This window comes from Scylla paramamosain, unplaced genomic scaffold (genome assembly GCF_035594125.1).
Source record: "Scylla paramamosain isolate STU-SP2022 unplaced genomic scaffold, ASM3559412v1 Contig8, whole genome shotgun sequence".
Taxonomy (NCBI): Eukaryota; Metazoa; Arthropoda; class Malacostraca; order Decapoda; family Portunidae; genus Scylla; species Scylla paramamosain.
Window position 1 is genome coordinate 1,709,301 of NW_026973673.1, and position 9,430 is coordinate 1,718,730.

The window sequence follows — 9,430 nt, forward strand, 5'->3', positions numbered from 1 at the left end:
GGCTGGAAGCAGGTTGTCCCACGGCCTGTGGGACAACCTGCTCGCCATTGCACAGACCCTGTCCCTCACCCTGGTGGTGTACTCCGCCCTGCTGGAGTACTTCCCTGACTGAGGGGGGCAGCCGGCCCCACAGGGCAGTCGGCTGCCCGGGGAGGGGGAGGGGGGAGGGGGAGGGGATAGGTTAGGTGGGAGGGGGAGGGGGAGGGGGAGGGGATAGGATATGTGGGAGGGGGGAGGGGGAGGGAAGACAGCCGGGAGGGGGAGGGAGTGCTGTCTTGGGAGGGGGAGGGGGAAAGGGGTAGGTTAGGTTAGAATAGGTTAGGTTAGGTTAGGTTAGGTTAGCTTAGGTTAGGGTAGGTTAGGTTAGGGTAGATTAGGTTAGGTTAGATTAGGTTAGGGTAGGTTAGGTTAGTTTAGGTTAGGTTAGGTTAGGTTAGATTAGGTTAGGGTAGGTTAGGGTAGGGTAGGGTAGGGTAGGGTAGGGTAGGTTAGGTTAGGTTAGATTAGGTTAGGTTAGGTTAGGTTAGGTTAGGTTAGGTTAGATTAGATTAGGTTAGGTTAGGTTAGGTTAGGTTAGGTTAGGTTAGATTAGATTAGATTAGATTAGGTTAGGTTAGGTTAGGTTAGATTAGGTTAGGTTAGGTTAGGTTAGGTTAGGTTAGGTTAGGTTAGGTTAGGTTAGATTAAGCTATCAGGACAAGTAAATAACAACACCGCCGTGTGCGGCGGCCATCATGTGAGCAATGCACGTATTTTCGTGACCACCTGCTGCCTTGGCAGAGACAGAGCGAGAGAGAGGGAATCACGTTTTTTGCATGCCAGTTTTCCTTTGTTTCTTCTTCGCATATTTTATTATTCGCATATTTATTACCAAATTACTCGAGAATGAGCCTTATTGGAAGCTAAGGGAAAATAAACTGAATGATCGAAGTATGGGAACATTAATATACGTACTTGAAAATGTACCTTATGGAAAGTATAGGAAAATTAACCGTATGATCGAAGTAGGGGAAAATAAATAAAGCTACCCGAAAAACAACCTTATTGAAAGTTATAGGAAAATAAACCGTATGATCGAAGTATTGGAAAATAAACCTTATAGCAAAGGAAGTGGGAGCAAAACGTCTCTCTCTCTCCTTCAATTAGAGAGAGAGAGAGAGAGAGAGAGAGAGAGAGAGAGAGAGAGAGAGAGAGAGAGAGAGAGAGAGAGAGAGAGAGAGAGAGAGCGCATACCTTGATTTATGCCTCGTTAGTCAGGTGATTTGATGCATCTCTATTCTGTCCACCTCCCTAATCTCCATCTCTCTCTCTCTCTCTCTCTCTCTCTCTCTCTCTCTCTTAGTGTTGGGGTAAAGTTAAAAGCAAAGACGGCAGGCGGCATCCCTCTTCATCTCCCTCACCTGATTAATGCTAATTGGACCTTAACTTAAACTCGCGGCCAGGTGTACTCTGACCAAGAGATAAGCTCACTACTCAAAAAATCCTCCCCACCTTCTCCTCCTCCTCCTCCTCCTCCTCCCCACGCCCCTCCCCTCACTCATTACCATCCTTCAGCGGCCTGGAATGCGCGCACCTAAATCAGCGTGAGTGGACATCGGTGGGCTGCGGGGAAAGTTCCTAGAGGCTTGCTGCAGGAGGGCGGAAGGGATGAGGGGCGCGGGGTAGTGGTGAGAAAGAAAGGAGTGTAGGCATGATGAGTTTGCTTGGAAAATTGTGAAAAGAAAGAAAGGAATACGGATAATGAAATATTAGTTAAAACAAAAATAGAAAAAAATGAATAAAAAGGTACAAGGATGAAAAATAACGAAATCTGAAAAAAAAGGAAGCAAATGTGGAAAAATGGAATAGCACTGTGAGTGAAGCATGACAGTGATTCCCCGCGTGGTAATTCGCATTAATTAGTGGAAGGTGTTACACAATTCTGTCTAAAACACGTCTGCTTGGAAAAAATACATATTCTCTCTCTCTCTCTCTCTCTCTCTCTCTCTCTCTCTCTCTCTCTCTCTCTCTCTCTCTCTCTCTCTCTCTCTTCCTCTCTCTCTCTCTCTTCTTCCCCTCTCTCTCTCTCTCTCTCTCTCTCTCTCTCTCTCTCTCTCTCTCCTGCGTGGCCAGATAAGCTGTAGCCAGTATCACTTTACTAAAACACTTGTTACGCAGCCTGGAATGTTCAGGAGCTCATCACGAGGCAACACAACTAGCGAGGCAAGGAGAGAGGCAAGGACGGACAGACCAGACGGACGGACGAACGGAGGGAGGGAGGGAGGGAGGGAGGGAGTCTGGTGTGTAATAGGCTGATGTACTATTCATGCCTAGACGCTCGGGGACTGCTCCTGCTGTTGCCGTGAAATTCTCCGCCACACCAATATTATTACCCCAATATGACCCCCTTCAATTATGTTGTTGTTGTTATTGTTGTTGTTCTCTCTGTGTGTGTGTGTGTGTGTGTGTGTGTGTGTGTGTTTCATAACAATTTGACATGGCAGGATGCAAAACGTTTCTCAGTAATGAGCGTGTTCACATCCTTCTTCCCGCCACGAAAAAAATAGAACACCTAAGACGCCACGGCAGTGAGAGAGAGAGAGAGAGAGAGAGAGAGAGAGAGAGAGAGAGAGAGAGAGAGAGAGAGAGAGAGAGAGAGAGAGAGAGAGCACTTCTACGTTCTCATGTCGTCATGTTGCACAAGTTATTCAAGAGTGGCATTCACTAATTCACCAGCACGACCTGTCAGTACACCGAGCACACGCTTCCTGGAAAATGCTGCAAATCCTTCCCATGATACTACGTGTTTATGAAAAGCAATGCTTCTCATCAGCAGCAGCCCCTTGCTTTCAGATTCATGGGGTGAGTTTGCATTAACTGCTTCTCCCGAGCGGACGTGTTTCCATTACTTCATATCTAACTCAAGCAGTCTCCACCAATATGTTAACACTTTGCCTAATTTGTGGTTCATGTTCCTTCATTACTTTCATCGAGCAACTGTCGCCACACAGTGAAATGCTCTCGTCGTTAAATGCAAGGTTTTCATTACATTTCACATTATTCTAACCTTTAACAGAGAGAGAGAGAGAGAGAGAGAGAGAGAGAGAGAGAGAGAGAGAGAAAGAGAGAGAGAATGATGAAGCGAATAGCTTTGCCTTGAGCTTGTTCAACACTGCCGCGTGGCTGGCTGGCTGTGTTGTGTGATCCGTGTATGTATTAGCGCGTCTGGCGCGACACGTTTCGCTTATATACTAGTTTATAGCCGTGCCTGTGACTGCAGGAGGTCCACGCCACACGCCGTGTTCGTTTGTATATGAAACTGCAATGGTTTACTTTTTACGAGCACATCAAAGAGCCGCACGTCTCATTAAGTGTTTTTACAGCGGACCGCTTGCAAGGGAGGATTGCTTGTTTACAGCAAGTAATTTAATTAAAGATTCATGTTATACCTTCACTGTTTTAATTAAATCATGGTCATAGGAGTTGAGGGTAATGAGCAGCATGCACGTAGCTCTTTGTGTGACGCTCGGTGAGACATGCAACACTGTCTGTCTGTCGGTCTGTCTGTCTGTCGGTAGTGGGAGTTAACACGATACTTGGGAACACTGCGCCGACTCCTTAAGCAGTCAAGGCCTAAGTGAAACACGGGATGCCAACGACACGAGATGGCAACCCAAACACACACACACACACACACACACACGTGGTAATGGCTCTCCCGCCCACCTCATCTCAGCAAATGTTTGTTGGCAGTTTTCCACATTAATAGGCCGCAATTTTCCTTAAGTAAAGTCGTCTTGGTCTCGTTCGGAGTAAATTACCATCATCACAGTAGTTTGTAGTTTATTTTTTCATCCAACACTCTCAGACTTCCCCACACGTCATATTGGCAATTCTCTCCTTCCCCCACCATTCTCTCTCTCTCTCTCTCTCTGCCGTCAACCACAACGTGCACACCTTCCCTCCTCTCCTCACCTCAGACTCTGTTGACTGATAACTAACGTGCTTAATTTCCCATTGGTTTGTACCGGAACTCCGCCAGTCCCTACGCACCACAGATGACAACTCTGCTAACGCCTGTCAGCCTCCAGTGATACCTCTACAAACTTTTCTGGACCCTGACCGGAGGAGGCAATGAGTGTTGTTCTGTCTGCCTGCCTGGCCGTGAATAGGCTGCTGAGCTGCCCGCTAGGTATCCTTACAGACCTCAGACCTTGCCGTATTGCTCGAAATTAAACCAAGTACTGCTAGTTAATTCAGACGGGTCGCAATTACTATGGACTCGTGGAAGACCAAAGCTTTTCCGCTCGAATCAAGGTCTTAACGAAGGCGATGAAACACCTCCACCGAACCCAAGTGAAGGCGAGCAGGCGGAGTGGCGGGCAGGAGTGGTGGGTCAGTGGCTTCTTACCTTGACCTCCGTGAACACAGGTGACGGCACACTTACCTGCAAAGAAAAGGGATTATCAGCACGGTTGTTATATTCTACCTGAGTACAGCCTTACTGTATTTTTTTTATGTGTGCATATTTGTTACATTAAGGGTGTCGAGCTGATGATGAGCCAGCTTTGACTTAAATAAAGCGTAGAAATTGCAGTGAAAGGAATATGAAAAGTAACAAGTTAGACTACGGAAAGTAACAAATAAAGATCAAGGAACGTTTGTCCGCCATCTTCCTTTCCATCATCACATCCACCCTTTCAAAAAATAGCATTATAAAAGCCATACTATAACTTTTTTCCTCCCGTCAAATAAAGTCGCCATTTCCTATTTCAGTGGAGAGCCTGTGAGCTGCAAACACCACAACTTCACGGCGCCTTTGTCCCCCCTCGCCTGGCTGGTTGTCTTGCATCTCTCCGACACTCCAATTCGTGACTCAGCCTCCACTCGTCCGTGAATCCCCGATGCACCCTCACCACCACTACCTTTATCATCACCGCCCCTTCAATAGATTGGCTTCTGAGGGCAGCTCCATTGTCCCTAACCCCTCTCTGTCCGGATTACGTTGCGTCTATTTTTGTTTGTAATGATTTATTTCTATGTGTTTGTTCTGTCATTGTCTTCCTTCACACACACATACACACTCTCTCTCTCTCTCTCTCTCTCTCTCTCTCTCTCTCTCTCTCTCTCTCTCTCTCTCTGTATATATATATATATATATATATATATATATATATATATATATATATATATATATATATATATATGCCTCCACTCCCTCAATCCCTCCCTTTTCCTCGCAGCCAAAAGGTCAATGGCATCAAGGCAAATCTAATCTTCATGTTTTGAGTTGCGGAACCTTTCAAAACCATTACTGGTGAGGCAGAGAGAGAGAGAGAGAGAGAGAGAGAGAGAGAGAGAGAGAGAGAGAGAGAGAGAGAGAGAGAGAGAATGCGACAGGAAACAAAAAAGTAAATAAAAAAAATGAATAAATAAAAAGATATATTAATTTTAGGTCCACTTCTGTAAACATGGCGGGGCACGACACCTGAGGCGGCGTGCTAAATGGTATATATTCTGACATTTGTTTTGTCCATTTGTTTCTGTCTCATTAGGCCGCTAATGACACGCCGGTACTGAGGAGGAGGGGCGGGAGAGGGTGCGGGAGCTCGGGGAGAGAGGGGAAGGAAGGGAGGGAGGTTCACTTATTACGCTCAACACATAGCCATTAAGAGTTTCATTTGCAATCGGTAGGATAAAGAAAATAGGTACAGGTTATAGCAAATCACGGAGGCCGAGGGGGAGGTGTGTGGGTGCAGGTGGGTGGCGGACGAGGCGGGGTGGAGCTGTGCGGGTGGAGGTGGGTGGCGAGGTGAGGCGGGATGTGTGGCTGCAGGTGAGCGACAGAGAGAGAGAGAGAGAGAGAGAGAGAGAGAGAGAGAGAGAGAGAGAGAGAGAGAGAGAGAGACTATAACTGAGATGCAGGAAACTCTAAATGAAAAACAACAAGTTCTGTCGCCTTTACCAATAAGAATGTACCCTCTCTCTCTCTCTCTCTCTCTCTCTCTCTCTCTCTCTCTCTCTCTCTCTCTCTCTATCTCTATCTCTCTTCGTGGCGGTCAGAGAGAGCTGGCTGGCACTACAATAGGCTTTGGTTGAAATGTTCCAGTTATACTCTCTAACTGCACTTAAATAACTAACTTTTCCAATATGGCAACACGTGATTGCCCAGAACACTCCCTCAACCCTCCCCCTCTTTCCTCCCCGAGTGACGGCAGGCGGAGGCACGGGCGGTGAGACGTGATGAGAGGAGTAGTGGCAGTGATGGGCGGGCCTGGTGATGTATGGAATAATGCGTGGTGTTGACAAAGAATGGGATGAGAGGTGAGTGATGGTGGTGAATACGCGTCTAACTCAAGGACAAAACAAACAAGTACACACAACACCAAACAAACAAGGAATGCAACCAAGCCTCGGGTCTCCTTCACCAGCGAACAATTGCTGCATTTCACAAGGCAACACAACAAGGGGACATTTAACAAGCACTTAGGAATAACGAATCACATGCAGCTTCTTACCTGCTATCCTGCCTATCTGCTAATTTTCTACTGGTATTCTGTCTTTTTCTTTGTTATTATTCTTCCTTCAATTTTATGTTCCCTCTCACGCCGCCTCCTGCTGCCTGATCAGCCTCGTGTGGTTGCCGCTCATACCCCCTCCTGTTCTCGTCACCTTTACTCTGCTCTCCACTATAATATTATTTTCCTCCTCCTCTCTCACAGCTTCCTCTCTGGCCATGTCCTTTTACCTTCCTTATTTACTTCATCCCTGTCATCTCATATTCCTACTTTTCCTCTTTCCTTTCTTCCTTCGCGGCTCAGTTTTACGCTACACACATCTCATGCCTCCCTGCTCACTACAAACCTGCTGACACTTTTACTCTTGTCACAGCACGGCGGCTTTTCCTTCCTGCTTTCCTGCGTGACTCCTTTTATGTTCGCTTTTATTCCTACTTTCACACTCTTGTCTCTCCTTCCCTCCTTTACTTCCCTTTCCCTGCCTCGCCGCGGTCGCCATCAACGCTCCCTCAAGGCTCTGCCGCGGGAAACCTTAGCCTTGCCATCTCCTTTTCGCCTCCGTCATTCTCAACACACTTCGCCTTCCTCTCTAAACACACTCAGCTCGCCTCTCACACTTGTGCATGTCGTCTTCGCTCATAACCGGCACTCCCTCACTCACTGTCTTCCTCACCTCACGCTAGTCCCTCTCTTCCTCCTCCTCCTCCTCCTCCTCCTCCTCCTCCTCCTCTTCTTCCTTCCCTATTGCTCATAAAAGTTGCCCTTCTTTCTTTACAACCCCTCGGACGAATCTTTTATTCCTGCAGCTTCATAACCACTTTCCGTCACATTCTCTCTCTCTCTCTCTCTCTCTCTCTCTCTCTCTCTCTCTCTCTCTCTCTCTCTCTCTCTCTGTCTGTCTGTCTGTCTGTCTGTCATTTTTTTCTGATAGACACTCCAAGTTTCCTCTTTCCATTTCCAGCTGTCTCCAGCATCTATTTCCTTCGAAAGTTCTTCCCTTTCTTCGTGGCATGGAATCTTTCAAGCTCACCAGAGTTTCCTTAAAGTTTCCCAGGTTGGTTTCCTTCAACACTTCCCGCCACAAGACAAAAATACGGATCTTCAAATTCTTGAGGATATTTCGCAGCCAAAGTTACACATTTCCTAAGAAAAAGTTGTCCTCTACTTCACAGCATCTTTTTCTTCTTTTCTGTCCCTTTCCTTTGACGATGAGACTCACTCCACACCTCACCACCCATCGTCACACCGCCAAGATCGTTCACCACACCACCAGCAGCATTCGCTACACCGCAAGGAGCTTTACACTAATAATCACCACCACTGACCTCAACACGCCAGCCGCCACGAAGCCTTGTTGCACTAACCACGCCACCACCGCACTGTTAGCCACGCCTCCACGGACCTTTCAAGTCTTCAGCACATAACACGCATCATCGAACACTTCGCCGTACAAGGTTCATCAGAATCTAACTCTGTCTGCCATCTTCATATTCAGATTCTCTATTTTACAGCTACGCGCGCATAGGAAGAAGCCTCCGCCGTCCTCCCCCGCCACTCCTGCCGCTCCTGCCACGCCCTGCCTTCATTATCTCTTGCAATGGAAGCTTCATGCTCTTATTTTAACTTAAGAAGAGACACTGTCATATTCGATGCAAACTCCTTCTCCTGCCTCTTACTCCTCCTACCTCCACCTCCTCCTCCTCCTCCTCCTCCTCCTCCTCCTCCCCCACGGGCAGCTCGGCAGGGACGTGCACGCACCCGGCCTGACATCCAGCTATCAATACCACAAGACCTGCTTTGCATATTTCCCGTGACGATCCAGGAAGGTCCACCCCACACCCACGCCCCACGGAATGGAGAGGCCCGCCCCACGCACCCCGGGGATGGGAAGACCCACCCCACGCCCACCCCAGGGGAGAGACACCTCATGTTTACGTTTTGTGAATGATATGTTTGGACTGCACAAACCTTCTTTTTGTTACGCCCCGCTGCCTTAAAACGTTCACGAAGGATGGAAGATTACATCGCACTGGCAGCACAACGTGGGACAATTGGTGACCAGGCTGCCGCACACCCCCGCCTGCTTGCTGCTGCTTGCACACATCCGGCACTCACGGTGACTGAGGGCACGTGTGGCTGCAGCGATCCGTGGGGAAAACACCACCACAGAACACAAAGGTCAACCTGTTTTCCCTCGTTTGTGACCACCGAGCAAACATGTTCCGGATTGACATCACAGCGCCACAAAAGACATCACGAGATTCATGAATGTGCTCACGTCTGCTGCACGATAAACTCTTCTCAGCACCAGGCAACGCCACGCGACCCTCGAGGGGTTGTGCGGCGGAAAACAAGGTGACGCGTCTTCCTTCAAATCACATAACTACCAAACCACTCGTCTGTAATTTGCTAGTTTTCATATGCTGAGTGACTCTCTCTCTCTCTCTCTCTCCTCTCTCTCCTCTCTCTCTCTCTCTCTCTCTCTCTCTCTCTCTCTCTCTCTCTCTCTCTCTCTCTCTCCATACACTTGATCACTACCACCACCACCACCACTACTACCAATACCACTATTACTATTAGCACCACACTATCACACTCATAATACACACACACACACACACACAGCCAGTCTATCTCTCTAATCCTTCCTCCATGTCATATTCTCACTCCCTCTACTTTTCCTCACTTTTCTCCTTCTCAATGCCTCCCTTGCCTCCCCCTGGCTGAGGTGAGACGGGTGGGGGGATGAAGGAAGGTCTGGGGCAGATGGAGGAAAGTGAAGTGGTGGAGGAAATTGGAGGAGTTCCACCAATAGGTGTGGAAAAAGCTAAGAAATTTTGTCACGGATGTGTTAGAAGAGTATATGGAGGAGGAGGAGGAGGAGAAGGAAGAGAGAGAGAGAGAGAGAGAGAGAGAGAGAGAGAGAGAGGAGA

At 47.9% G+C, this 9,430-nt stretch overlaps 1 long non-coding RNA gene across 2 annotated transcripts; it reads left to right on the plus strand.

The window, feature by feature from the left end:
• Window positions 1–4,340: 4,340 nt before the first annotated feature.
• On the plus strand, window positions 4,341–5,048 carry LOC135096878 (uncharacterized). Of its 2 annotated transcripts, none has more exons than XR_010265128.1 (2): window positions 4,341–4,410; window positions 4,756–5,048. It is a non-coding gene; the product is annotated as an uncharacterized LOC135096878 (long non-coding RNA). The 2 variants fall into 2 exon arrangements; XR_010265129.1 differs by having other exon boundaries at window positions 4,343–4,453.
• The last annotated feature ends 4,382 nt before the right edge of the window (window positions 5,049–9,430 follow it).